Source organism: Hyperolius riggenbachi, chromosome 6, assembly GCF_040937935.1.
Source record: "Hyperolius riggenbachi isolate aHypRig1 chromosome 6, aHypRig1.pri, whole genome shotgun sequence".
Classification (NCBI taxonomy): Eukaryota; Metazoa; Chordata; class Amphibia; order Anura; family Hyperoliidae; genus Hyperolius; species Hyperolius riggenbachi.
Genome location: NC_090651.1, coordinates 252,932,783 through 252,960,489, shown reverse-complemented (window position 1 = coordinate 252,960,489; position 27,707 = coordinate 252,932,783). Strand labels below are relative to the sequence as shown.

General features: G+C 42.3%; 1 long non-coding RNA gene across 2 annotated transcripts; it reads right to left on the bottom strand.

The window, feature by feature from the left end:
• Window positions 1–962: 962 nt before the first annotated feature.
• Window positions 963–26,586, bottom strand: LOC137522718 (uncharacterized). Of its 2 annotated transcripts, XR_011022414.1 has the most exons (4): window positions 26,508–26,570; window positions 25,850–25,998; window positions 4,916–5,027; window positions 963–2,365 (listed from the first exon to the last, which is right to left on the bottom strand). It is a non-coding gene; the product is annotated as an uncharacterized lncRNA (long non-coding RNA). The 2 variants fall into 2 exon arrangements; XR_011022415.1 differs by lacking the exon at window positions 25,850–25,998 and having other exon boundaries at window positions 26,508–26,586.
• Between the last annotated feature and the right edge of the window lie 1,121 nt (window positions 26,587–27,707).

Sequence of the window (27,707 nt, the reverse complement as noted above, 5' to 3'; positions counted from 1 at the left end):
GTGTGGGCCAGGCCAGCACAGCATCATTAGGCATCACCAGGCCAGCACAGCATCATCAGGCATCCCCAGGCCATCCGAGCACAGTGTGAGCCAGGCCAGCACAGCATCATTAGGCATCACCAGGCCAGCACAGCATCATCAGGCATCCCCAGGGCAGCTGAGCACAGTGTGGGCCAGGCCAGCGCAGCATCATTAGGCATCACCAGGCCAGCACAGCATCATCAGGCATCCCCAGGCCAGCCAAGCACAGTGTGGGCCAGGCCAGCACAGCATCATTAGGCATCACCAGGCCAGCACAGCATCATCAGGCCATCCAAGCACAGTGTGGGCCAGGCCAGAACACCATCATCAGTCATCACCAGGCCAGCACACCATCATCAGGCATCCCCAGGCCATCCGAGCACAGTGTGGGCCAGGCCAGCACAGCATCATCAGGCATCACCAGGCCAGCACAGCATCATCAGGCATCCCCAGGCCATCCGAGCACAGTGTGGGCCAGGCCAGCACAGCATCATCAGGCATCACCAGGCCAGCACAGCATCATCAGGCATCCCCAGGCCATCCGAGCGCAGTGTGGCCCAGGCCAGCACAGCATCATCAGGCATCACCAGGCCAGCACAGCATCATCAGGCATCACCAGGCCAGCACAGCATCATCAGGCCATCTGAGCACAGTGTGGGCCAGGCCAGCCGGACACAGAAGCCAGTTGAGGGGACTCTGTGTAGTTATGTTTAGGGGACACTCTGCACATTTAGGATATTTCTTTGCGGGGGGCACACTGTCTAATTATGGATTTCATGGGGAGAAAACACTGCCTGATTACATTTTTTACTTTATTTGTTTTTTAATTGTTAAATGTAAAAAGTACTAAAAATAAGGTGAGTGGATAAAGTGTTGTCAAATGAAGTTAATTAGAAACAACTTATTTTGATTATTTTAGTTTCAAAAAAAGCTTTTATTGCATTGATGTGCATAAGAAGAAACATTCAACAATGGTGCAAAAGTGAGTTCACACACAGGGGATCTAAGACAGCTGCAAATAACATAAACATAATCACAATCATAATACAAGATTATTTTTGGGGGGGAGGGGGGATAAGGGAGTGGCTTAAGGGTGCTACACACATTTTCCAGTTGAGCCTAGGGATTATGGGTAGAAAGAAATAGAGAGTACAACAAAAACACTGAGGCACAATGTTGCAAGTATAAGATAACATCACATGGATCTCTGAGGACAGCTTATAATAATCAAAGTAAAGGAAGGCAAATAGTGAGTGTTACTTGGGGTATATCAAATGCATGGAAATATGTCAGCCCCATGTTATCCTGGCAATATTTAGACAGATATTCATGAATTAAGACTTGTGGCTCATCCTCCTAGTGGGATGACCTTGTTAGTGAAGCAGCATTTAGCAAAAACAGTCTCTGCTAGAGCTCCCATACTTCAGGGTAGACTAACTTGCTGCTATACCCACAAGTGAGCTGTGTCTGGATCCTGACAACCACTCTCCCCATTGGACCGACCTGCTGCCTCTGCTTGCTTGCTGTACATCCTGGAGAAGGCTGAATAGCTGTTATACCCACCAGGCAACTACTGGGGTCCCAGCATAATCTGCATCTTCCAGCAAAGCAGATGCCCATCAGTTTTCTGGCCACAAAATAAAAGCACCAAAGGTCCCTCAATCATGGCCCACTTCCTCACCCAAGGCCCCTGCTTCAGATACCTGGCTGAGCCACAATAACTGCAAAGGTGCCTACTGTCTCTCAAGATTGCCCAGTCCTTACCCACAGTCCCAAAACAACATGTAGTCATTTGTTGGTCAAAGTAAAAGTGGTCCATATGTGCAAATTCAATATTGCCAGTTTGCAGCAGACAGCAGGTCACAACACTAATTAACCCTTCTCCTCTGATCTCCCAAAATTCCCATGGGGTCCCACCTGTCCAGAATCACTGCCACTCCCATCTATTAGCTTCACCTATGCATCATCCCAGGATGCACCGGCAGCATGTCCACCCCTAGGTGAGGCAATTTCCATGCAGCTATTTTTGTAACAGTATAATAGTAAAGTGCACATCTGACATCGCCCATAAATTACTATTCCTGTAACATGCAGAAATGATTACCTGCCTGCTCACTTTCCACCTGTTATCCATATGGGAGGTTGTCTTTTAGCACAAGGCTTCCAATATCATCTTGCTTTTCTCAGCTTGTAAATGTGTCGAACTTCTAGGGCGGTATATTTGCTGATTGCTACTTCAATTCTACAACAACCAGCTAAGACACTGCCAAAGAAACACTCACAGACAGCAAACAAGTCTTGGATCTTTTCCCAGAGCTTTTCTTCTCTTTCCGGAGTGTCGCCCCTACAAAAGAGGGAAACAGGCATTGCTTTTGACCTCTATCAAGGAGCCAGAAAATGAATCACATCCAATTGTGGTTTACACAGGGCGCCTCATGGATGGATCATTGTTAAAAAATTGTACATATCAAGAGCAAAAACAGGCAGCAATGAAAAAAACATGTCAAATGAAATCATACTTACTTTGTATCAACTCATGAGGGGCTTAATTAAATTCTTTTTTAGGAACACATTCTGAAAAGTGCACATTTAGGATATAGGGCTTGATTCATGAAGCTGCGCTGCTACAGCAGCGCAAGCTCCATGACCAGCAGAGTGACCTAAATCCAGGGCTGCACGCTACGTGCGGTCATGCAGCATAGTGTGCCTTCCTTAGTTACGCGCGTTGCTTACATAGCAACCTGCGCTCCTTTAAATATCGCCCGCCACACCACTGTCCTTAAAGTGGATCTCCATCCAAAAATTAAAAACCCGTCAGCACAGCTGTAAAGTAAAGTTATATTTACCTGTGGAGTCTCGTCCCACGAAGCCGCTCCGAAGCCCCTGCATCACACCAATTACGGCGCCTGGCCCCGCCTCCCCTCTCTCCTCGGAGAAAAAACGCCAATCTATTTACTGCACTAAATAGCTTGGTGTTTTTTCTCCAAGGAGAGAGAAGAGGTGGGGCCAGGCGCAGGAAGTGGAGTGATGTAGGAGCTACTGCAGTAAATAGCTTGGTGTTTTTCTCCGAGGAGAGAGAGGGTAGGCAGGGCCAGGCACCGGAAGTGGAGTGATACAGGGTCTATTGCAGTAAACAGCTTGGCGTTTTTTCTCCGAGGAGAGAGAAGAGGCGGGGCCAGGCACAGGAAGTGGAGTGATGTAGGGGCTACTGCAGTAAATAGCTTGGTGTTTTTCTCCGAGGAGAGAGGGTAGGCAGGGCCAGGCCCCGGAAGTGGAGTGATGCAGGGTCTATTGCAGTAAATAGCTTGGCGTTTTTTCTCCGAGGAGAGAGGGGAGGCGGGGCCAGGCACCGGAAGTGGAGTGATGCAGGGGCTACTGCAGTAAATAGCTTGGTGTTTTTCTCCGAGGAGAGAGGGTAGCCAGGGCCAGGCACCGGAAGTGGAGTTATGCAGGGTCTATTGCAGTAAATAGCTTGGCGGTTTTTCTCTGAGAGAGGGGAGGCGGGGCTAGGTCTCGGAAGTGGAGTGATGCAGGGGCTTCGGGACGGCTTCGTGGGATGAGACTCCACAGGTAAATATAACTTTTCTTAACAGCTGCGCTGACGGGGTTTTAATTTTTGGATGGAGATCCACTTTAATCCATCTATTCGCTCAGATGTCTGACTGGCGCACGGGAAATATATGGTAAGTGTCCAGAGATACTGGTTGGCAATCTGTTGAATGACTGCCCATTTGTTGTGCCCAAATGAAGGACTATCTTGGGCTAAAAATCAATCCTAAAGGACGGATATTTGACAGCTGATGATAAAGGAAGTGTTGCATTTCCAGGGTGACCCACTACTGGTGGAAGAAGAAACTCTGTTCACTTGGCATATTTGCATATTCACTCACTCAGAGCCGGGACAAGGTCCTCCAGCACCCAAGGCTGAGACACCAAAGTGCGCCCCTCCATACCTCCCACGGCAGCTGTCACACACTGATTGCTATTAGACTAAGAGGTGCCACAGGGCCCACAACCTCCCCAACACCTTAATATCTAGTTATCTGGCTTGCAGTCACTGCTATGTATCCCCTTTTCTTATTTCTTTCTGCTTCATACACAATTAGGAATGACAACTGAATGAATTCTGAGCCCCCTCCTACACTGCGCCCTGAGGCTGGAGCCTCTCCAGCCTATGCCTCAGCCCGGCCCTGCACTCACTAAGTAGAAATGATGCAAAAAAAAACAAACAACAACAACCAAATGGCCACTGCCATCTCAGCTCTGTGCTTCTCACCCAAGAACACAGAGAGGATGGAAAGGGGTGGGCCAGAGGCGGTGGAGGTTCAGAGAGGGGTATGCCAGAGGGGGCATTTTGGAGGAGTGCCTATCCTGCAAAGGAGGCTCCTTACCCTGCCGACAAGCAGATGTCGGTAGATATTTTTTTTTTTGGGGGGGGGGGGGGGCAGCGGAGAGAAGGCACATCATAAGGGAAGGAACATAAGGGGAGGAACATGCCAGTGTCCATTGGAATTCCGCCATGACAGATTGCTCACTGATAGCTGATTATTAAGTGCTATTAAATGTACTTGTCAATTTTTTTGCCAGGCAAGTAACAGTGCCAGGCTGGAAACCCACAGTCCTCAGTGCCACAAGTGCTAAGTAGCCTACGAATACCATACAATGACTTCACTGGATGCCCAGTCACAGAGGTGTGTTACTTGGCATGTCCGATAAAGCCACTGTATGGTACATATGGGCTATTTTGTTCAAATGATATTACTTTATATTGGTCCTTCTGTCATACTGAAAACACATGATAAACATAACAGCCAGGGTTTATTTTAGTGCTTTCTCTTTTTTTACCATTGGCAATCCAGTAGCTTGTGTACTGCATTTTTATTCTACACCTTACCATCACAAGTACGTGGAAACCCAGCAAGCTTCTGCATCACTCTTTTCTGTTCTGCCATAGCAGGCTGCCACTGAGCTGTCAGGGGATAGGCATGTACTGAGACCATTCATGTCTGTGGAAACATAAATAGCATACCATCAGCATTATAATTGATGAATGATGATTCACAGATGATTACTAAAGGTTCGCACAGAGGACATGCCAGCCTACAGGTTCCAAGGAGCTCATTAGCAACCGCTTGGATAATCCTGCTAGGATTTGTGGTTCTTCAGGATCCAGAGATGGACAGATTCCTGACTGACAACATTCCTCGGCACTAATACTAAGGACAATGAGACATGCAATAGAAGACTTCACACCCAGGGTGTGCATGCTACGTCTAATTGTCTCCTCTGCAATGACAGAACTTATTCTGATTACCTCCCTTCCTTTATTTACAGTCCTTATGCTAATGAATCATGGGTGTTTTTATATCAAATATTTTTGGAAACTTAACAGAAGAACCTGCTCTACTCACGATGCAATACACCTGGGAAACCATAATAAACTCCACCCAAAATTCATGTTTCATTCCCCTGCATGCATCAGTAATACAAAACTACCAAAGGCCTCTTATCCAGTATATGCTGGAGAGTCCAAGTAAGAGATTAGGTTAAGTATTTTTCTCTTTGTCCTCGTCCCAATGCAGAAAAAGAAAAGATGCACATTACGCAATCTTACAAAAATACAGTAACTGCAGTGCAAAGCTGAGCAGACCATTAAGCATAACCATTAAGTAAGTATAATCTTACTGATAGGACTAAACTAATGGCAGATTTGATCACAGTATTGTGAATCTGCTAAAAGTATCGACCAGCAACCTTTCCAATCGATTGTGTTTGTTCTGAAATTCTCTTCTACGAGACTTTCTATAGAATAAATTGGTTTTCTGTATAGGGCAGCTGAGCTTGAACGCTCATGTACAGTAGCCTCAGTGAATAGCAGAAGGAATGGAAGTATTTCTGCTCAAGCAGATGCCTGTTTATATCTTAAAGTGCACCTGAGACGTTGTGTCTTGGCTTATACAGTATATACTTACCTAGGGCTTCCTCCAGCCCCATGAGGTGCTTGGGGTCCCTCGCTGTACTCTGTACTCTATGTTCTCCCTTGAATCCTCCCATTCTGGCCAGTCGTGGGTAGCAATGCACTTCTGCAAATGTGTGGCCCGGCTGCGCTCCTGTGCTCAGGAGTGTTCTGCACCTGCACAGTATGATCCCGGGCATGGGATGTGCACGTGGCCGAGCTGCACATGGGCCGAAGTGCACGGCCGGCCAGAGTACCAGGAGGATTTCAGAGACAATAAAGCGGCTGGAGAGGACAGCGAGGGACCCCAAGCACTTCATGGGGCTGGAGGAAGCCCCAGGTAAGTATAAGTAAGCCCACACACACACCATCTCAGGTTCTCTTTAAGGTGCCCATTAACCGTGCAATTTATGTGAATAGTCGTTTTGTCAATCCAATCATTCAGATTGAAAGAAAAGATTATTGATCCACAGCACTAAAGGATCCATACTATTATTGATATCAAAACAAGTTAAGACTGCATGAAAAAAATTTGATGTGCCAATCCCTACATGGGTAAGTATCTAATTTTTTTTAAGTCACAGATTTCATTGTCTTAGTAATAACTTACCAAACTCCTTTATGGACCAGACTATGTTGTAAAATTTTGACCTGCAATCATTGTGATCGCCATGACTATAGGGTCAGGAGCCAATGAAACCAACTCCTGCTCCTTACATAGAATTCAGCTAATGACAGCTTACCAGTAGTTAGCAGTGACACATGCATGCAATCGCTTTGCGAAAAGCCAATGTAGTTAAATCTACACCCTGTCAGGGTTAAGAATCCATACACACGTCATAGATTTAACAATGTGCAGTCCTGAGAAGGTTGAGGACTCAATAATGCGATCATTCAAGATTAAATGGGCCTACACACTTCTCTGTTTTCAATACGATCATAATAATCTGAGTGAAAGAAAGTATTGTTCCTTAAAAATTGTACAGTTAATGGGCACTATTCAACTGTGAACCATCCCACGACTAACATTGATTAGGTCCCAATCAAGTTTATGTTACAATCTAAGGTGTGTGCCAAGCTTAGAAGGTTGCTGTGACGTCAGTCCCCAATAGTGCATGAAAAAAAAAAAAAAAGCTTTGATAGCACATGGTTATTTTTAAAGACAAGGAACTGACATTTTTTTTAATTAGGAGATATAAATGTACTTTTTGCATGAACTTTGCAAAGTCGTTGTTATTTTAAGGTCAATAGATCATTAGTAGATTCAAGGTATGAACGCATGTAAAGCCAGAATAATAGTGACGTCAAGACGTAAAATGTTTGTGAAGCTGGAAATTCTTTATAACTGCTTCACAAGCCTCTTGGAATAAGAATTTTACTCCAAAGCACAATGACTCACCAGTCAGGCTGAAAGAAGGTCTGCAAATACATACACAATATTCACATCTCATATCCTACATTGCTCTCAATGAAAGATCTGCCTATTTTTCAGCTCGCCTGAATTGTTTTCTGAATACTAAGTGTTTCTTGGGACTGAGCATCCAAAAGATACAAAATAACTAAATGTTTCCACAGAAAAGTCTATTTGAGGTGAGTCACTTCCTGGAGTAACATAAACATTCTATAAATATATATCTAATATAAACATACATATTAGAATGATTATTTTAATATGCATTAGCAGTATCAGTCCCCAATAGTTATACCCTCCAATCAGGTTTCTTTATAAAAAAGAGGTAGATGCCAATTACATTTTGTGGGAACCACCATCTCGCTTCTCTCACCTCTGCTTTTGGATAGGGATGCTCTTTTGGATTTTGCGGAACTGAAATTTCCGAATTTCTGATTGGAAATCGGAACTTCGGATTTCTGTGGAAATACTGCATTACTGAAATTTGGTGATTTTAGTTTAGTCACAGAACTTGGAAGCAATGGACCAATCAGAGAATGCAGAGTCAACTCGAAAGTATTTGCCCAATCAGAGGATGCAAAATATGACCAAATTAAACACTACTCAGAAATCCGAACTGGGAAATCCGAACTCGGAAACCGAATGGAAATCAGCAGAATTGGTCATCGGAATTTCTGAAGAATCAGAAATCGGCATTTCCGACCATCCACCCCGTCTACTTCAGAAATATTTTCAGGTCACTTCAATGCACTGCATATACTGAATGTGCTTATCATTACCTTACAGTTTCAGCTTAGTAATTTACTTAAATGTCACCTTAAAGTTAAGCTGACTACTGCATTTAAAGAGAACCTGAGGTGAAGATAAAAGGCTATATTTATACTTACCAGGGGCTTCCTCCGGCCCCATGAGGAGCTTGGGCTCCCTCGCCATCCTCTCCGTTGCCTTCTAATTAGCCCCAGGAATCTGGCCAGTTGTGCGCTTCTACGCATGCTAGACAGGGCCGTTCTGTACGGCGCAGAACGCTCCCGCTGCGGGAGTGCGACAGGGGGTGCACGCATGTCCAAGCTGTGCATGCAAGAAGAGCGTGGCCGGCCACATAACCGAGGCTGATTAAAAGACAATGGAGTTTATGGAGAGGATGGCGAGGGAGCCCACATACCTCATGGGGCTAGAGGAAGCCCCAGGTAAGCATAAATATAGCCTTATCTACATCTCAGGTTCTCTGTAAACATCACTGAGGGTATGCTCACTTTGGGGTCAAATCATAAAAGGTTGTGCGGGGAAAAAATCTTTTCGGGAAAATACCGCATTCGGTATTTTAGACTTTTGTGTGCCAATTAGCAGGCATAAGTTTGTAGCGCTCCCTATGCTACTCTAATAAGGCGTGTTAACTTCGATAAGGTGTGATATCTTTGATAAGGTGTGATATTTGAGTTATCACGGTTTAGTGACTCAAGCCCCATGTGCGTTAAGTGATGTACACTGCGCATGTAAAAAAAGTTACGTATTATTTCACAGCACGGTCAGCTGCTATGAAAGGTGTGTGTTTTTTTGCACATTTTTCAGAAATGCACTGTAGAAGTGAAAGCACATGCTGCCTGTACCTCTTACATTGTCCCCTTGCAATCTTCTGTGTCTCTCGGCACTGTAAATTCAACCCCACAACAGAAGTGATTGTAACACCACTCCAGTACCCCAGCTAAAGAAGTTAATGGTTGGTTCTGAGGACATGGCTTCCTCTACTGCTTGGTTTTCCCACTGTCATGCTGTTCAGACTGAAATCAGGCACAGGACAGGCAGGGCTCTCTCAGAAGATGGCAGGGTGAAAACTCAGAAGTCAGTGATACAGGAAAGGGCTGGGGAAAGGCTCCTACTTGGATGGGCACTTTAGAAGTGATTTATTTTACAAAAGCTAATGTATCATATCCACAGATAACAATATGATCTGCCACTGACAGCCACCACATTACTAGGAAACATTTGTGCCTGCAGTTACATTTTAACTTCTACTATGGAGCCAGACTGGAGAATTGTGGTGAATTTGATTTATAAATAGGAAAACATTTTACAGTCGTGCATTCCCCTCCGCTGTCAAGCTCCTGAACTCTCTTTATGCCCCCCCCCCTCCTGCGCTCACCCCGCTCCTTTTCCCCCTTTTAGGCTAAGGCTGCTGCTGTGTCCTTATCCTGGTTGTTGTTATTGGCTTAGGGTGCTCAAATGCATTGCAGAATAATGTTGCATGTCAACTCCCTGCCCATAAAATTCAAGGCATTTCACATCTCAATGCAATTCAGATGTTCACTTCGCCTGACCGTCCCCCGCATCACCCAGTCCCATGCACGCCTCCAAGACTTCTCAAGAGCCGCTCCAACACTATGGAACTCCCTACCTCCACCCATTAGGGCAGCCCCCTCCTTCAACACCTTCAAGAAGGCCCTTAAAACTCACCTTTTCACTCTGGCCTACCACCCCTCACAATTGCTCTAAACCCACAGCTGAACTCTGGTCCCCTACCTCTCGTGTCCCTAGCTCTCCCTCTTGATTGTAAGCCTTTGGGCAGGGTCCTCCTCCTTTTGTGTCCTACCTGATCATGCACCTCCATTACTGTGCACCCATGCTATGCATTTGAGTGAACCTAACTTGCCTAATCTCCATGCTCCCCTCCAGTGACTGACTAAGCATTACCTTGTACTCATACTGTGCTGTGTGATCTGTTTTTCTTGTATTCCTGTATTGTCATATTGCTGTTTGTCACCCCTAAATATTGTCTGTAACCTAAATTAATGTCCAGCGCTGCGTTATATGTTGGCGCTTTATAAATACAATAAATAATAATAATGTTCACATATCTGCGTTGTAATCGCGTTATTCTAACTTGCTGCATGCAGGCTTTACATTTAAGTTTTTGTCCAGTCTCCATTGCATTTCACACTTATTATAACACGTGCAATATGCAATGGGCCACTGTCAATCCAGCTTGTTTACTGATATACTATTTTTACACTTTACCTAAGTACTGTGTTGAGTACTGTTGGTTTCCTGTACGTGCCAAACTAATTCCTGGCACGACGTAGTCGTGCCTGGAAAATAAAACCTATTCTGATTCCCCACAAATGTAAGGTGAATACTGGGTGAATCTGGTCCCCCCACTTAGAAACAAATCATAAAGTATTACTGAACGGATATGACCATACTGTAATCTGCAATGGGGTAAAATGTGTTGATCTGTGAATCACATAATGTAATTACAAGAAGCAATTTCTGGGAAATCTTATTTCCATGTCTATAGTTACATAGTTTGGTTGAAAAAAGGCATCCGTCAAACAAGTCCAACCAGAAAAAAAACAACAACAACAAAAGTATAGTACAGTATTAAGGCACTCCTAGAACCAGCACAAAATGACATGCATGTTTCAGCTTTATACCTTGACATGCGTGTTTTAACTTTGTAATAAAACACTTTATAACAATTGTCAGATAATGAAAGGGGCTCCACATTTTTTAAAAATACATTAAAGGTGTTTCATCCTCACATCCTATAATATAAAGCTGAAACAGACTGGATGTAATTGATCAGATATTAAGGTGGCCAAATGAGATACTATTTAATTTTCAATACAACAAATAGTTTCTAAAACTGAATACAAATTTTCACTTTCTTTAACATCAAATGACCTTTAAACTAGAAATAACGCATTGTTCCCTCTAGTGGAATTTTTTTTTAAATCAATACACTTTGAATTTTTCAAGAACACAAGTACAGAGTTGACCTATTGTAAATCTCACTGAGGCAGTGCTCACACTTATCAAATAGCAAAAACTTTATCGCTGCACATTTGATGGGCGTCAATGGAGATTCATATTTTGTAGTTAACATTAACAACTGCAAATTTGAGTTTGCATTTTTGTCTGCATGTAAAAATGTACATCTTGCAGCATACATTTGCACACTGCATGCAAATTCTCATTCACTATCATTAGCTATTTTGTGGTTATTGCACTGAGAGTTGGTTCACACTATGACAGAGCAGCCAGAGCAAGTAGTTTGTCTGGTCCGCTGTACCCGCTCCGATAATACATGGAAGGTTTCTGCGCTTTCTGTGGACAAAAAATCTGTTGTCCATAAAAATAGTGCAGGTCGAAAATGTCTGTTGAGGTAATGCATACCAATGCAAAGAAAAAAGGCCATAGGCATGACACTTTTCTTCCCTCACTACAGCATATTCTAGTGAGCTATTGAGCCCTAAGCAGAAAAGCACAGTATGATTGTTCCATACATTGATCCTTTTATTTTGATCACATATGCGTTTGATTATAATTTAGCTTTCAGTAATACTTACTACATTGTTAAATTAATGGTTTCAAAGTTTGCATTGTTTCAAACTTCCCTATTATGGAGGGGCAATCCCTGTTTGGGAGCCAAATCCCACCACCCTTGTTTGCGTCTTACTTGTCCAACTTGTAGATCCGATGTTTAGACCTGTATAAATAAATGATCAACCAAAAACAGCATTTATTATGATGAAGATTATCCATCCTCTGAATTGCTGTCATATGTTGATATTAAAGTGGTGCTGTCAGACATATTATCTCAGAAAAAACTCACATATTTAAGTAGATAAATACTTTCTCCACTTGCATAATATGTGTATTGCACTGTCCACCTTTTGATCTTAGTAATTTTTCTATAGTAAAAAAAAAGAGAAAATCCCTCTTAGGATTCTCCATTTTAACTGTGTCTATCTTTAAGCCAATCCTGACATAATTTCCTACCTTACTCCGTCTGTGTATCATTGCCCGCCCTCTTCCCAGTCTTCAGACACTCCCACCCAGCTCTGCAGTAGAGAGTGCATTGTCTCAGTATGAGAATTATTAGCCAATCAGAGAGGAACAGAGGTGTAGGAGGGGAAAACGGGAGGGAAAGATGCTTCAGGCAATCAGGCTGCATTAGTTATGTCTGAGGGGAAAGTAAAGAAGAAAAAAGAAAACCTAGCATGTCCTGCAACTTCCATTGTGCAGCAGATGTACCAAATAAGAGCCAGGGAAACTGGGAATGATGTTTTATGGAGAAGAAAAGTAACAGTGATTTTTAACTTTTGAATTGCCTGGTTACCATCCTTATTACTTATTTACCAGATAAAAATAAAGAATTGATTTTTGATTTTATGCCTGACAAAAAAGGTTCAAAAGATATAGTTTAATAACCAAAGTGATCCCTAGTATAAAGGGAACATCAGAGAAATGAAGCTAATACAGATTTATTTACCTGGGGCTTCCTCCAGCCCCTGCAAGCTTATGTGTCCCTCACTGCAACTCTGCTATCAGCGTGCTGCCTGGGGTTCCCTCCGTAGTAGGCACCATGTGCGTGCACGTGGCTGCGTCGCTCACACTCCTGTTGCTAGGAGTGTTCTGCGCAGGCGCAGTACTTCTGTGCCTGCACAGAATGCTCCTGACGACGGGAGCATGTACGCGAGTGGTGCAGCCACACACTCGCACATGCACGGTAGCCGCTGACCTCTTCAGGTCAGGCTACTGCAAAGTAGGGAAACCACGGGCGACCCGCTGAGAGCAGAGCTGCGCCGAGGGACACATAAGCTTGCATGAGCTGGAGGAAGCCCCAGGTAAGTAAATCTGGATTAGCTTAATTTCCCTGATGTTCCCTTTATGGGCAGTACAGTGATAATAGGAAGGACCAGCCCTTATTTTAAAAATGAATATATGTATTTTGTTCATAAATTATTTATAGTATGCATGACATGAGGGGTTACAAGGTGAGTCTTCCTTCTCATCTCAGTAAGTTGGAAGCTATGTATAAATTCAGCTTAAGATTGTTACTATTATTGATTTACAAAGCACTAACATGTTTCTTGTCAGCACTGTACAGAGTAAGAAACAAACATGGGGCACATAATAATACAAACAATGGTATACAAAAATATAGATTTAGGTACATAGTACAGAATTGGTAGACATAGTAATTACAGTGAAAAATGATGAACAAAATGCACAGCAAATTCCTAAACACAAAAAGGATGAGTGAGCCCTGCCCTTAGGAGCTTACAACCTCCGGGCTGCCCTCATACTACATAGATGTGCTGTATATGTGTGGTAATACTGTCTAGAAACTGCTTCATCAGGTTGCCTTATGAGTGCCTACCAATGACCAATGACCAAGGACAATGGGGCTGGTGTACCAAGAAGAGTGCAAAAAATGGAATCAGGAAAAAAGGGTGCCTGGGGCTAATGGACTATTTGGGCGCCTTATAGGCACTAATGCAAAATATTGGCTATTGGGCGCCAAAGAAGAAATTAGGGCGCCCAATAAATTTTGTTTTGAGAATTTGTAAACTATTGTTTTTTTTCAGATTTTATTACATGAGGAAACAAAATATGGATAGACAATATTATACAATTTCGGCTATAACCAGCGCCATTTTTTCCAGGTACCGTTATTTGAAGCATGTGCAAAAAAATTGGAGAAAATGCAGTTGCCTGGCCAAACAGATTTTAGCAATGAGACCAGGAGTCTGGGTCGCTGATCTGGGCGCAAGTTCTACATTTTCCCAGTTTTTGTTGCAAAGGTCTTGTTTAGCATAGAGAGCAATAGTAAGTGGTGTTAGGAGGTTGAAGTGAAAAGAGTGGAATCAGTACATTTATTCCCACTGCACATGTTTGCCTCCATACACATATTAGCATTCACACGTCTACATTCAGAGGCTGTGTACGTTTAAAATGTACTGTATGTTTTCCTGCTGGATTCACGTGTGAATGATATAGGGCATTAAAACGACAAGCATGTTTTAAACTAATGCATACCTACATAAAAAAAATAATAATACACATGCAACCTTGTCACATGCTCAGCATCCGTAGACTGTAGTGGTAACATACCATATGCAGCACCCAGCCTCATGCACAGTCCTTAAGTGACTGACAAGCTCTTCACAATCAGCTCATATTTTATTTAGCTGTCAGAACCGCTCATGTTCTATTTATGAAGCTATTGATTGCCAGGAGAACTCTAGACATGCAGTTGATCCGGCTGAATTACCCATTGATTCTACGTTAGTTTGGCGTAGTATTTTTCTTGAACGAGACTCACCTCTTTTTTTTTCTATACAAAAGCTGATATTTCAAAGAATGGCAGATCCAAGGGGAGACTGAGATCTTTTATCACTTTCCATTCATAAAGCAACACTTAAGTATTTAGTGCTCCCATTGCCAATCTGCCGCTTCCAATTGCTGCAGAAGTTTGATCAGTGTTATCTATTCTCTACTAATTATGTAGCTCACATAAACTCAGTGCTAAAGCCCTCCAAATACATTATGAGTGTGTGATCAATTTCAGCAGATTTGAACACTTTGATTAAACCTGTTTTGCCATCTTGGAAACCATCAATAACTTTCCTTTGAATTCAAGTGGCAGGAAATCTGAAATGCATAGCAGAAAATCTGGCCTGTTCAGGCACTGTAAACCCCAGGTACTCCATATGCAGACGGTACATGAATCCCAGGAAATACTTACACTGGGCTATGCAGAATGGCGGCACAACTGACCCCCATCAGATTCTAGCTAATATCTGATCACTGTGAAAGGCTGCAGAGTATTGTATGTATACAGTGGGATGCAAAAGTTTGGGAAACCTTGTTAATCGTCATGTTTTTCCTGTATAAATCGTTGGTTGTTACGATAAAAATTGTCAGTTAGTTATATCATATAGGAGACACCACAGTAATATTTGATAAGTTAAATGAAGTTTATTGGATTTACAGAAAGTGCGCAATAATTGCTTAAATAAAATTAGGCAGGTGTATAAATTTAGGCACTGTTGTCATTTTATTGATTCCAAAACTAATTATTGGAACTCAAATTGGCTTGGTAAGCTCAGTGACCTACATACACAGGTGAATCCAATTATGAGAAAAATTATTTAAGGGGGTAAATTGTAAGTTTCCCTCCTCTTTTAATTTTCTCTGAGGAGTAGCAACATGGGGGTCTCAAAACAGCTCTCAAATGAATTGAAGACAAAAATTGTTCACCATCATGGTTTAAGGGAAGAACACAGAAAGCTGTCTCAGAGATTTCAGCTGTCTGTTTCCACAGTTAGGAACATATTGAGGAAATGGAAGACCACAGGCTCAGTTCAAGTTAAAGCTTGAAGTGGCAGACCAACAAAAATCTCAGATAGACAGAAGCGACGAATGGTGAGAACAGTCAGAGTCAACCCACAGACCAGCACCAAAGACCTACAACATCATCTTGCTGCAGATGAAGTCACTGTGCATCGTTCAACCATTCAGCGCACAAGGAGATGCTGTATGTGAGAGTGATGCAGAGGAAACCTTTTCTCCACCTACAGCACAAACTGAGCTGCTTGAGGTATGCTAAAGCACATTTGGACAAGCCAGCTTCATTTTGGAATAAGGTGCTGTGGACTGATGAAATTAAAATAGAGTTATCTGGGCATAACAAGGGGTGTTGTGCATGGAGGAAAAACAACACAGCTTTCCAAGAAAAACACCTGCTAGTGCCTACAGTAAAATATGGTGGTGGTTACATCATGCTGTGGGTCTGTGTGGCCAGTTCAGGGACTGGGAATCTTGTCAAAGTTGAGGGACGCATGGATTGCACTCAGTATCAGCAGATTCTGGACACCAATGTTCAGGAATCATTGACAAAGCTGAAGCTGCGCTGGATCTTTCAACAAGACAACGACAACACTGCTCAAAATCCACTAAGGCATTCATGCAGAGGAACAAGTACAGTGTTCTGGAATGGCCATCTCAGTCCCCAGACCTAAATATAATTGAAAATCTGTGTGAGTTAAAGGGAGCTGTCCATGCTCGGAAGCCATTAAACCTGAATGAACTAGAGATGTTTTGTAAAGAGGAATGGTCCAAAATACCTTCAAACCAGAATCAAGACTCTCATTGGAACCTACAGGAAGCGTTTAGCGGCTATAATTTCTGCAAAAGGAGGATCTACTAAATATTGTTTTTATTTCTTTTTTGTGGTGCCCAAATGTATGCACCTGCCTAATTTTGTTTCAACAATTATTGCACACTTTCTGTAAATCCAATAAACTTCATTTCACTTCTCAAATATCACTTTGTGTTTTTCTCCTAAATGATATATTTAACTGACATTTTTTATCATAACAAGCAACGATTTATACAGGAAAATCATGATGATTAACAAGGTTGCCCAAACTTTCGTATCCCACTGTAGCTACTTCCTGATTGGTGTTTTGAAGTGGCAGTACCATCATGCACAGGAATGCCCTGCTATTTGGCTGTAGCATTTTTTATTAGCATTAAAAATGGAGGCAATTTGTATTACAGTAAAATCTTGTTTTAGTAAACTCTTGATATAGTAAAACTTTGGGTGAAGTAAGCTAAATGTCCAGGTCCTGGCCAGCCACCATTATAAGTATATGGGAGTAACATCTGGTATAGTAAACAATGATATAATAGAACTTCTGTTATAGTAAACTCATTTTTGGCCCCTAAGGTATTCTGTCTCTAGCTATAGTGGAAAGTGGGCGGGCGTACATGTCATATGTCAGTCCGACTCACATGAGCTGTGGTCAGTGGGTGGGCTGGCAGCCACTTGTAGCCTGCTCCCTATCTGCACACTACTCTGGGCCTGCATGGGCTACCTCAAAACAGTGGTGCTCGGATAATTTCTGTGATCACGGAATAGCCGTGATTCACAAGCACTTTTTCACTATTCGATTTCCGAATCCGAGATCGATTCTGGATCACCGAAATCAGCATTGGAAATTCCGTGATTGCAAATATTCGGAATGCGGTTATGGCCGTGATTGTGGTGGAAATCCGTGATTAGGTTGTGATTGGGCAGAAATGAGCAGAATTGACATCCCTGGGCCAATCAGAGGCCCCCAGCCTGGCCCTAGCAACCAATCATAGGAGGGGAGGCTCTGCCCTCCCCTCCTGTATATAAAGTGGGGACCATTTCCAGAGCTACGTCATTGCTAGACTCTGTGGCACTGAGAGGATCATCTTCAGGCCATATTGTACATCAGCAAGAGCGTTTTCAGTCCTTACATTGCCCTTATACTGTATCTGATACTTGTATTCAGCTAGCTAGCCAGTGAGTGATTACTTAAGTTAGTTGTAGTCAGTGTAGATGTCAGTGAGAGAGTGTACTGATCGCTGTGCTTAGTGCAGGCAGGCAGGTTCAACTTCGTACTGATTCTACTGCTCTATTATTGTATACTTGTTAGCTAGCTAAGCCAGCCAGCGATCAACTTCAGTTTGTTGCAGTCACTGCCACTAATTGTTCAGTCACTAAGTTTAGTCAGTGACCTTGTACTTTGCTAATAGCATGCAGCCGGTTAGTTCGCTGTGCGTATAGTGCAGGCAGACCACGGCGCTGTTCACTGATTTTCGTGTTCTATTTTACCATATTTAGTATTCTTTTTCTGAAAAATCAATAAAAGCCCCCGTTTATATTCTGTCTGACCCCAGGCCCACACACACGTATTGACTGTAAAAAGCAGCACACTTTCTTCACCTCAAAATTTTGTGCATAGTATACAACATGTCTGGCAAGGGTTGTCGGTGTGGCAGGAGAGGGAGTGCCATTGTCTCCGCCACCTCTGGGACTGGTCCACGGCCAGGAAGGGGGCGCTTAGCTGTAGAGGGTGCAGCAGAGAGGCACCCATCAGCAGCACAGCCTGTGCCGAGTCAGCCAACACCGGTGTCACCCATTTTCAGCACCTTGCGTCGCTGTGTGGTCATTCAGGAGATTCACAGGCATTGATGGACATGATGACGGAGGAGCAGTCCATCATTTCTTTATCCCAGACCTCTGCTGTGAGCAGCACTCCCAGCAGCAGCTGCCCCACGCTTGCTGTGACATCCAACCACAGATGGGAGCCACGGATGCATGTAATTTTTTGGGCAGCATTATCATGCTGTGGTACCACCAGTGAGCTGCCATGGTCGTTATGTGCTGCCGCACTGACCGCTTTAGTCCTCATCCTGCTGTTGCTGATCTTCTATTTTACTACATAAGTCTGCGTTCCCGCAGCCAGCGGCCACGGACAACTCTGCTGCCATGTCATTGCTATCGCTGCCAGGAAAAAAAAAATTACAAAAACCTCTGGGTGTTTTTGTGGTGTCGCCCACTCATCCTCCTCCAGTGGTACCACCACTGCCAGGTGCCATTGGGACTCACCTTCACCTCTGTGATTGCTTAAAGTATATTTCCCTGTTTAAAACCACTTATTACCAATTAATAGCCACATTTAAAGTGTTGATTTAACTTTAAAATCCATTTTCTCAAAAACTAAAAGTTCTTTTTGGAATTGTTTTTGTTTAAGTTGTAGCCCCTCATCACCTTTATAACCCTTGCAATTTGGGGGATTGTAGCATGTATGGGGGCCTTGCTATTAGTTAAAACGCTTTTCCATGATCATTTCCGTGATCACGGCCATGAATTTCCGTGATTCACAGAAAAAATCCGGGTCGAATTCGTGAGTCCGTTTCAAATCGGAATTTCCTAATTTTTTTATTTAATCACTGCCGAATAGTCGAATCCGTGATTGGGGGATATCCGAGCATCACTGCCTCGAATGCACCAGCCGGTGAGACCTATGCTTTGTGTGTAAGCTGTTGCCTGATTACTGAGGGAATTACGTATTATCTGTGACTTGCTTGTGCATGGCTGCAATGCTACAGTATCATCCAGGCTGCACAGAAATTTGGACAGAGGAGTACACTATCAGTACTATACATGCAGCAACTGGTCAGACCTATGCTTTCTGTGCCAGCTGTTGCATGATTATTGTATGCAAATCCCTGCATATTGAGCACTGCACATTTTGATCTAGCCTAGACACTGATACCGTACCATGGTATACTGATATACAGTAGTAAACATCTGATACAGTAAACAAATTTGCCTGGGCCCTTGCAGTATACTATAAAGGGATTCTACTGTATAAGGTTATTAAAAATACTTTTTATACTTTTATATGATTAGCACTCTGCATATTAAGTTTGGTGATCAGTTAGCAGTGCACAGACTTCATGTACAGTTAGCAGATATGACATGAGAGTTATGATGGCATGGGCAGTGATCAAATCCAAACATACCAGCTAGAGAAACTCCTTTCATTGATGTATAAGAATGCCACCAGCCTGAGTGTATTCTCTGAAACAGGTCCAAAATATTGGTCTGTAGTAGTAGTCTTTGGATTAGCTTGCATATGGTAAGCCAAGGCTAGACAAACTACGTTAATAAGGAATTCGGGAGCTAGTCTATCAAATCCAGGAGCCAACAGGAAGTTTTTGGGAGTCAACTGTACTGATAAATGGAAAAGTTAGGTGTCAGCTATGTATCTGAAGGAGTATTGGCCACCTGGCTCTTGGGATCTCAGTATTGTGCTGGGCCACACAAGCACTTGCCAAAAAAACATCTGCAGACTAAAGTTTCTAGTGTGTGGACACTTAAAGCCATATCTGACTCTTAAGTACACAGGGAGAGACAGTGTACAATTTGAAACACAATATAAAAAAACACAAATTCCTTTTTCTCCCAACAAGGTCCTCATTTATTCATTGCATAAAGAAGTAGTGGATAGCTCTCTTGCATTGCAGTGCTAGTGCAGTACTAGAGTCCCAGGTCAAAATATGGCCCAGAACATGTATATGCTCTCCCCATGGTAGTGTGTGTGTGTGTGTGTGTGTGTATATATAATTTTTTATATTCTTTATTTTTGAGAAACGTATTAACAGAAGGTAAATGCACAAAAAAAGAAGAGGTCTTTGTACATAAAATGCTGTATAAGTGTACAGCAATGCAGTTAGACATATGAATATCCCTGAGATACATCAAGTGAGAGATGCAGTACATTCCAAGGGGGATTCGAGGTGTCAAATGGGAAGAGAAAGAATAGGAGAACAAAGAAAAGGTGAAAGAAAGTACAAAAAAAAGAGAGAGCATCAAGACTTATAGACAGTGAGGCACACACCAACCCCAGCCAAATGGTAGCAACAATTGCTTCCATGAAGATTTTAGACAGATGTCAAGGACATGTCACAGGAGTTGGAGAAAAATCTATCCAATGGGGACTCAGACAGCACTAAAGGCACAAAGGAGCTTCGAACCCCTTTCTACGCTACACAAAACTGTAGTTAAGCTTTATGAAAATCAATATCAGTGCACTAATGCGTTTTTGTCTTGTTATGTAAGATTCTATACACGCTTATTCTACTGGGTTGACAGGACTTCGGAGATTACTACTGAAGTGAATGTGTAATCATTACAATTCATATTTATAAGCCAGTCAGTCCTTGAGACTCCTGGGGAAATTCCACTTCCAGGAATTAACTAATTCAGACATGGTTTACATGAGAGGCAACTACTGTATATTCTGCTCAGGTATAAGAGCCAGATGTACGTATGTATGCAGAACAGTCCTGATACTGTCTGTATTTATTATGTTCCTGCCTTCCTGAATTATATAATTACTCAGAGGCAACAGTCTTCTAATCAATATGTGGTTGGAAGCAAATGTAACTAGCCATACTTGCTTATTAAGTGCTGCCACTATTAGTGTTTTATTATTCTGACTGCAGTAAATTGAAAACATGGAAATCTGATTAGTTAGTAGGGCTTATTATCATCACTGTTCTCATGTTCTGTTTTGTTATATAATTCCGAATTATTACTAAATATTTCTCCTTTTAGCAGGAAAGGCCAGCAATATGTTCTTCAGAAATGAGGAATTATGATATAATCAGAAATAGAGATGATCAGAAAACTATCTGGGTAAGTAACATAAAAGGTTTAGTGGATATGACATCTATATACTGTATATCTAGTCTGGTCTGGACTGCCATCAGCACTATGAATATCAGGGCTGTGGAGTCGGTACAAACCCGACTCAGACTCCAACTCCACAGCCCTGATGAATATGGCTCAAAACTTGTGCTCACACTTTCTATACATTATTATATGGCCTTCCCTTTTCCAATTATGACATACATTTGGATTTTTGTCTGCCAGGGCTTGAAATCTATATGCCTACTTATATTTGGTGAATTAACTTTGTCCCTTCGTCTGAGGAAGTTGACTTAACTCCTCAAACAATTTTGGGCAATTCCTGGTAGGACATTCTTCACACCTCTCTATAGGATAAACACATTTAAGTAGATCCAAGTTATTGATATCCAAGTACAAATTACTCAGCACAAACGTTTTTTTTCAGTCACTGTCTTCTCTTAGTGCTTGTACTTTGCTTCTCTACACCAATCATAGTTAAAATGAACCTGAAGTGAAAATAAACTTATGAGATAATGAATTCTATGTTTACTATCTATGATAAATAGAATATTAGTAACATGAGAATGAGTCTCATTTTTATTTTCAGTTTAATGGTTTCATTTTTAATCAGACTGTAGCAGTTGCTGTTTAGAATCCACCCTCAACCTTGTTAAGCTAAAAGAGAAAGAAAACTAATGCCCCTTTGAACCTTCCCACACTTCAATCTCATTAGAAGTCTTAACTTACTGTTTCTCTGCTGTTTTCTGCTGTTCTCTGCCTCTATCTACTTTTCAGAAAACCGGACTGAATTCAACAAGCTGCCGACAAGCTCTTTTGATAACAACTACGTTTTTTTAAACTATTACTGTACTTGAAATCAAAAAGGGACTTCAAACAAATTCTTACAAGGGCTAGTATTATCAGGGCGCAGTGTAGGAGGGGGCGCACAACTCACTCAGCTATCATTCCCCTATTTTGTTTGAAGCAGAGAGAAATAAGAAAAGGGGATACATGGCAGTGACTGCAAGCCAGATAACTAGAGATTAAAGTGTTGCAGGCCCTGGGGTGCCTCTTAGTCAAATAGCAATCAGCATGTGACGGCGGGGCGCACTTTGGTGTCTCAGCCTTGGGTGCTGGAGGACCTTGTCCTGGCTCTGTCTTCAGGTATGCTTTAATGTATCATGTGTCATCTATGAGTTATCTGTCTATAAATATTAGGTTGAAGTTACTACTGACTTATACATAATATCGAGTGTGCTCTCTCTCTAGTTGTGCTTTGAATAGCGAAAAGCATTATCAAACCATTCCTTATCAGCTTATACCTCTCATACAAGAGCTGCCTTTGGAGAGCCAGTTTAGGTAATCCTTATCATGTAATACTTATACATACAGTACTGTGGACCCAGTGTAAAAATTGCACTATATCTTTCCTGATGCTTGGACTATACCAAAAGGTACCTAGTTACAGATCTATACTAGAAGGATATAGATCCCAACCAATTGCTATCATAGCATCCTTGCACCTGAAGTTTTTAAATAAGAAGCACACATCTAAATTATTCAAGTGAATAGGACTGAATTTTTATCTACTATATCTCAGTGCAGGAAACAGATGATGGTACAGAAACTGTCCTTAAATGGTTGATCTATGACAACAACTATGTGAGCCCAGTGGTGTAGCTAAGAAACTGTGGGCCCCGGTGCAAGTTTAGCATTGGGGCCCCCCAAGCATACTATAGATAACAATTGATACAACATACCAAAACCAATCAAGGACAACCACAGTGCCAGAGGTGCAAGAAGTGGATAAGAAACTGTGTGTTAATGATCACTACTATTCAAATCAACTATAGAAGTGAATATTATCAGAACAAGACCAATAAAGAACTAATACAGTCTTTTTAGCGGGTAGGCCCCATGGGGCCCCACTAGCCCAAGGACCCCGATGCGGTCGATACCTCTGTACCCTCTATTGCTCCGCCACTGTGTGAGCCATCAGATGTGTTGTGGGGGAATTTTGTTGGGTACATTAATTTTCTATGTCAAAACCACAACCAAAATGTATTATGCCTTGTTTATATCACCCAAATTTCAGCGTTAGAGTTAAATGGGGTGTCTTCACAAATGAAAAACACTAAATAATAAAAAAATACCTCTGTTTCCTCCCAATTCCTTTAGATTGTAAGCTTGCAACGGCAAGGGCCCTTTTCCACTAGCAATCGCAATCACAAATCACAAACGCCAGTGATTGCGATTGCGATTTTTCATTAATTCTGTTATGCGATTGCGATTTGCGATTTTCATTTGCATTGCATTATCATTGTAAAAATCGCTCCAGCAAGCGATTGCGATTTGCGATTAGCGATTTCCAAATCGAATCACTGTAGTGGAAAATACTTCTCATGATTTATATGATAAAGTAACAACCCTAGCGATTTAAAAATCACTAGCGATTTGCGATTTTGCGATTCAGCAATCACAATCACTCTAGTGGAAAAGGGCCCCAAGGCTCTCTCCCCTTTTGTGAATTTGCTATACATTTAGATCATCATGTTACATTTATCACTGTAATTGCTATGTCTTCCAATTCTGTATTATGTAACAATGTTGACATTTTGTGCATGCCATTTTCTGCTTCATTGTGTACTTCATGATGGTTCTTCCCCTGTACAGCACCAAGGAACATGTAGGGGCTTTATAAATGATTGAACATATTATGTAATGCTCACTACATGCAGTAACCATTCTGATTACCAGCTTAAAGTGTGCTTGTAGCAAAAAAACAAAACAAAACACCCCTAGGGGGTACTTACCTTGGGAGGAGGAAGTGTCTGGGTCCTAAAGAAGCTTCTTCTGTCCTCCTCCGCAGGCCTGTTCCAGCGCTAAGACCCCTGAAAAAAGACCTTGTCAAAAGCTCATGCAGGCACACTCGCACTGCTCCACTCAGATTTCTTTGGAAAGGGCCAGTCCAGACTGAGCCTGTGCTATTGCACAGATTAAGCCAACTTTGATAAGGCTTTTGTTTTAGTGAATCAAGCCCAAAGTGTGTAAATTACCTTAAAGTGTACCAGAAATGGTACTCTGGCCATTATTTATCCTTACCCGTGGCTTCCTCCAGCCCCATGGGCACCAGGGCTTTCTTTGCCATCCTCCTCGGGTCCCCTGTTCTGGTGGTACGACTCTCGATAATCCGGTCAGTCGCTGCCTTCTGTGCAAGCACCGGCTCGGCCACGTGTGCCCCTGCTGGGCTCCTGTACTCTGGTGTGTTCTGCGCCCGCGGAACACTACAGGGGACGGGAGCGTGACGAGGGGTGCGCGCACAAGCCAGGCTTCCCGGGAGTCATAGCAGCAGAGCAGGGGAACCGAGAAGGACAGCGAGGGAGGCCCGGTGCTCATGGGGCTGGAGGAAGCCTCAGGTAAGTATAAATAATCGATAGGAAACCATCCCTAGTTTCCTTTAATGGCATAACTCATATTATACACTCAACATATAAATTGCTTTCATGACATGCGTTACTGCCCGACTAGGTCAGCATTAGTCATGCACACTTTACAAACAACATATCCATTGAGTGTATAACGCAAGTTACGTTATTTTCGTAACACATACTATATCGTTTTTGTAATGCCCAGCAAAGTTTACGTGAGCTGTCTAAATTTAGCCAAAAATAACAGGAAATCTTTGGACAAGGAAAACATGGTTCCATTAAAAGCAACCGGATGTTAGAGACATATAAAGGAACCCATGGTTAGAGACATATGGAGGTTGCCATATTTATTTATTTTTTAAACAATACCAGTTTCCTGGCATCCCGCTGATCGTTTTGTAGTGTCTGAATAACACACCTGAAACATGCATGCTTGTTCAGGGCTCATGGGTAAAAGTATTAGAGGCAGTAAATCAGCAGGACAGCCAGGCAATGTGCATTGTTTAAAAGCAAATAAATATGGCAGCCTCCATATGTTTCACCTCAGGGCTGCAGTTTTTTTTACTGCAAGCAGAAAAACGACTTTGTTCTGAACAAGCCTATTGATTAACATTGGTTGTCAGTCCTACTGCCTTTCTGCATTGAAAGAAAACAGAGACAAATAAAACATGTGGCTAGTGTGAAAAGGGCGTTAGCCTGGGGCAAGCTTTGCACTGATACAGTGTTGTCTCTGAGCTGGACAGAGAAAGGAGGGTGTTTATAGATGAAACTATGATGCTATAGTAAATCTGACTCACAGAGTTATTTACAGCAGAAGATGTACAGGGAAGTAAAGCTATGTTTGTTTTAAACATCCAGTAAAGAAAAATCAGCTCCCTCTGGAGATGTATCACAGCTCTCATTTCCCTCTGAATCTCTGCGTAGCAAAACTTCCAAATCTCCCGTAACCTGTGTGCAGCACGGATAGCAGTCTCGCCTTGCCTTGACTCTCCCTGGTTCGAATCACAGACAGGGCACTATCTACACAGAGTTTGGATGTTCACTCCATGTTTGCATGGGTTTTCTCCAGGCACTCTAGCTTACCCCCCACACTCGAAAAACATACAGTTAAGTTAATTGGCTTGCCCCTAAATTTTCCCTAGGCTACAATATATACACATTTTTGAAGAGAGGCACCAACAAGAATAAAAAAAGTCTAAAAACCGTTTAAAAGGGAGAAGTTTTGGTGGACTTACCTCCCTTGCAGACAGACTTAAAAACGTTACTTTAATTAAAAATAACATTTATTAGGTGCTCCAAAATGCAGCGCGTTTCGCAGGTCACAATCCCTCTTCATCAGGCAAATTGAGAAAACGAGTAGAGTCTCTGCACCAGCCAAACGCCTCTGTGTACAATGGATATATGACTTAGGTAGGGATTAGATTGTGAGACCTTCTGAGGGACAGTCAGTGACAAGGCTATATATATATTCTGTACAGCTCTGCAGAAGATATTAGCGCTATATAAATACTAAATAGTAATAACAGTCTGAGCACATAGGTCTTGATTAAGTAAACTTTTCTCCTAAGTTTTCTCACAGGAGAAATTTTGTACCTTCTCAATAAAATACCTTTTCATCCCCCAAACAAGTACTCAAATGAACATGTACAAGAACCATGATCACATGTTATTAAAAAACAAAGCAAAACTCAGGACAAAGTTTTTTTTCAATCAAGGACCCGGCTGGGAAATAATACCTACATGGATATGGGATTATAATACCTATAAGGATACAACATTATAAATGAGAGCACTACATGCCTTGTGCCCAGTGATACATTATAAACTGTCCTAATCACAGCTACAAGATGACAAATGTACAAAGTACACATCTATGTAGAGAAAGTACAATACCTTATGTTACCTGGGTCTATAGTTCTCCCTCCTCTATTTCCTGATGGCTTCTGTCATTGCTCCTGTCCTAGCAGACACTGAGTGCTGACTGTAGCTGAGTAAACTTATATACAGCCTAATTGTATATATCCAGAGAGGCATGTCACCAAGCCCTTAGACCACACCTGGGTGCAAAGCTGTACACCCACAGGTGAATAGTAAAATCAGCTGCACTGAGTCACCGAAAGGGAGGAGCAGTGGCTTATCAGCAGGTGCAGAGCGATAGATGCTCCATAAAACTCAGTGACACACAGGCTACTGTCAGCTGGCAATTCCCCTTCTGCATTCCTGAGTTGCCATTACTTCATTCATTAATGCTACGTGATCTACAAGGCCCTGTCAGCTGCTCAGGAAGGCTTTGTTGTTACATTATTCATTACACCATTTTGCCCATCAGGTACACCAACAAGGCACCACAGACACACTAGGATTTTGTTTGCTTTGGTAAAGCGACAGAGGAGCAGATACTTTCTGTATTGTAACTGGGGAGATTTACCCCCACCCCCATCCATTTCAGATCAAGAATATAATTTTGTCACCTTTACACAGAAAGTATTTGCAATGATTCAACTTCATATGAGCGCAAAAGATCTCCCAAGGTGCATCACTGAATATGCAAATCATTCCTTTGTGTCCCTGAAGCCAGACACACTTCCAGAATTGCTAGTGTATAGTGTGCCTATATGGCCTATTCATTTCACAGAGACAGATAGATCCAACATGCATACAGCTGTTTCTGACTTTTTGGTACTCATCAGTGCAATGTATGGATTCATATGGCGCTATGAAGTGGGACTTGTGAGAGCGAGTGTTGCAGGGTACCCAGTTAGCTTATGGTGAGCCAGAACCAATAAGTTCGTAGTGGTTTTGTGGGGTGGGAGGAAACAAAGATAGGTACAAGGGTTGCCAGGTTTTGCCTCTACATGCCCCAAGCAAAACCTAACTTGGCATCAACCCAAAATTGAATCTCGTTTTCAGTGGCTTTAAACATTTTGTCTATAATAATGGGTAGTTTAGAAAATAAAGAAACCCTTGTATCTGTACTTGCGTTACAGTGAAATTATTATATATAATTAGTAAAGAACGAGTAATTCTAGCGATTCCACTGACCAAAGAAGAAAAAAAATAGAGCCAATCAAAACCTGCAATTGTTGAGCAATT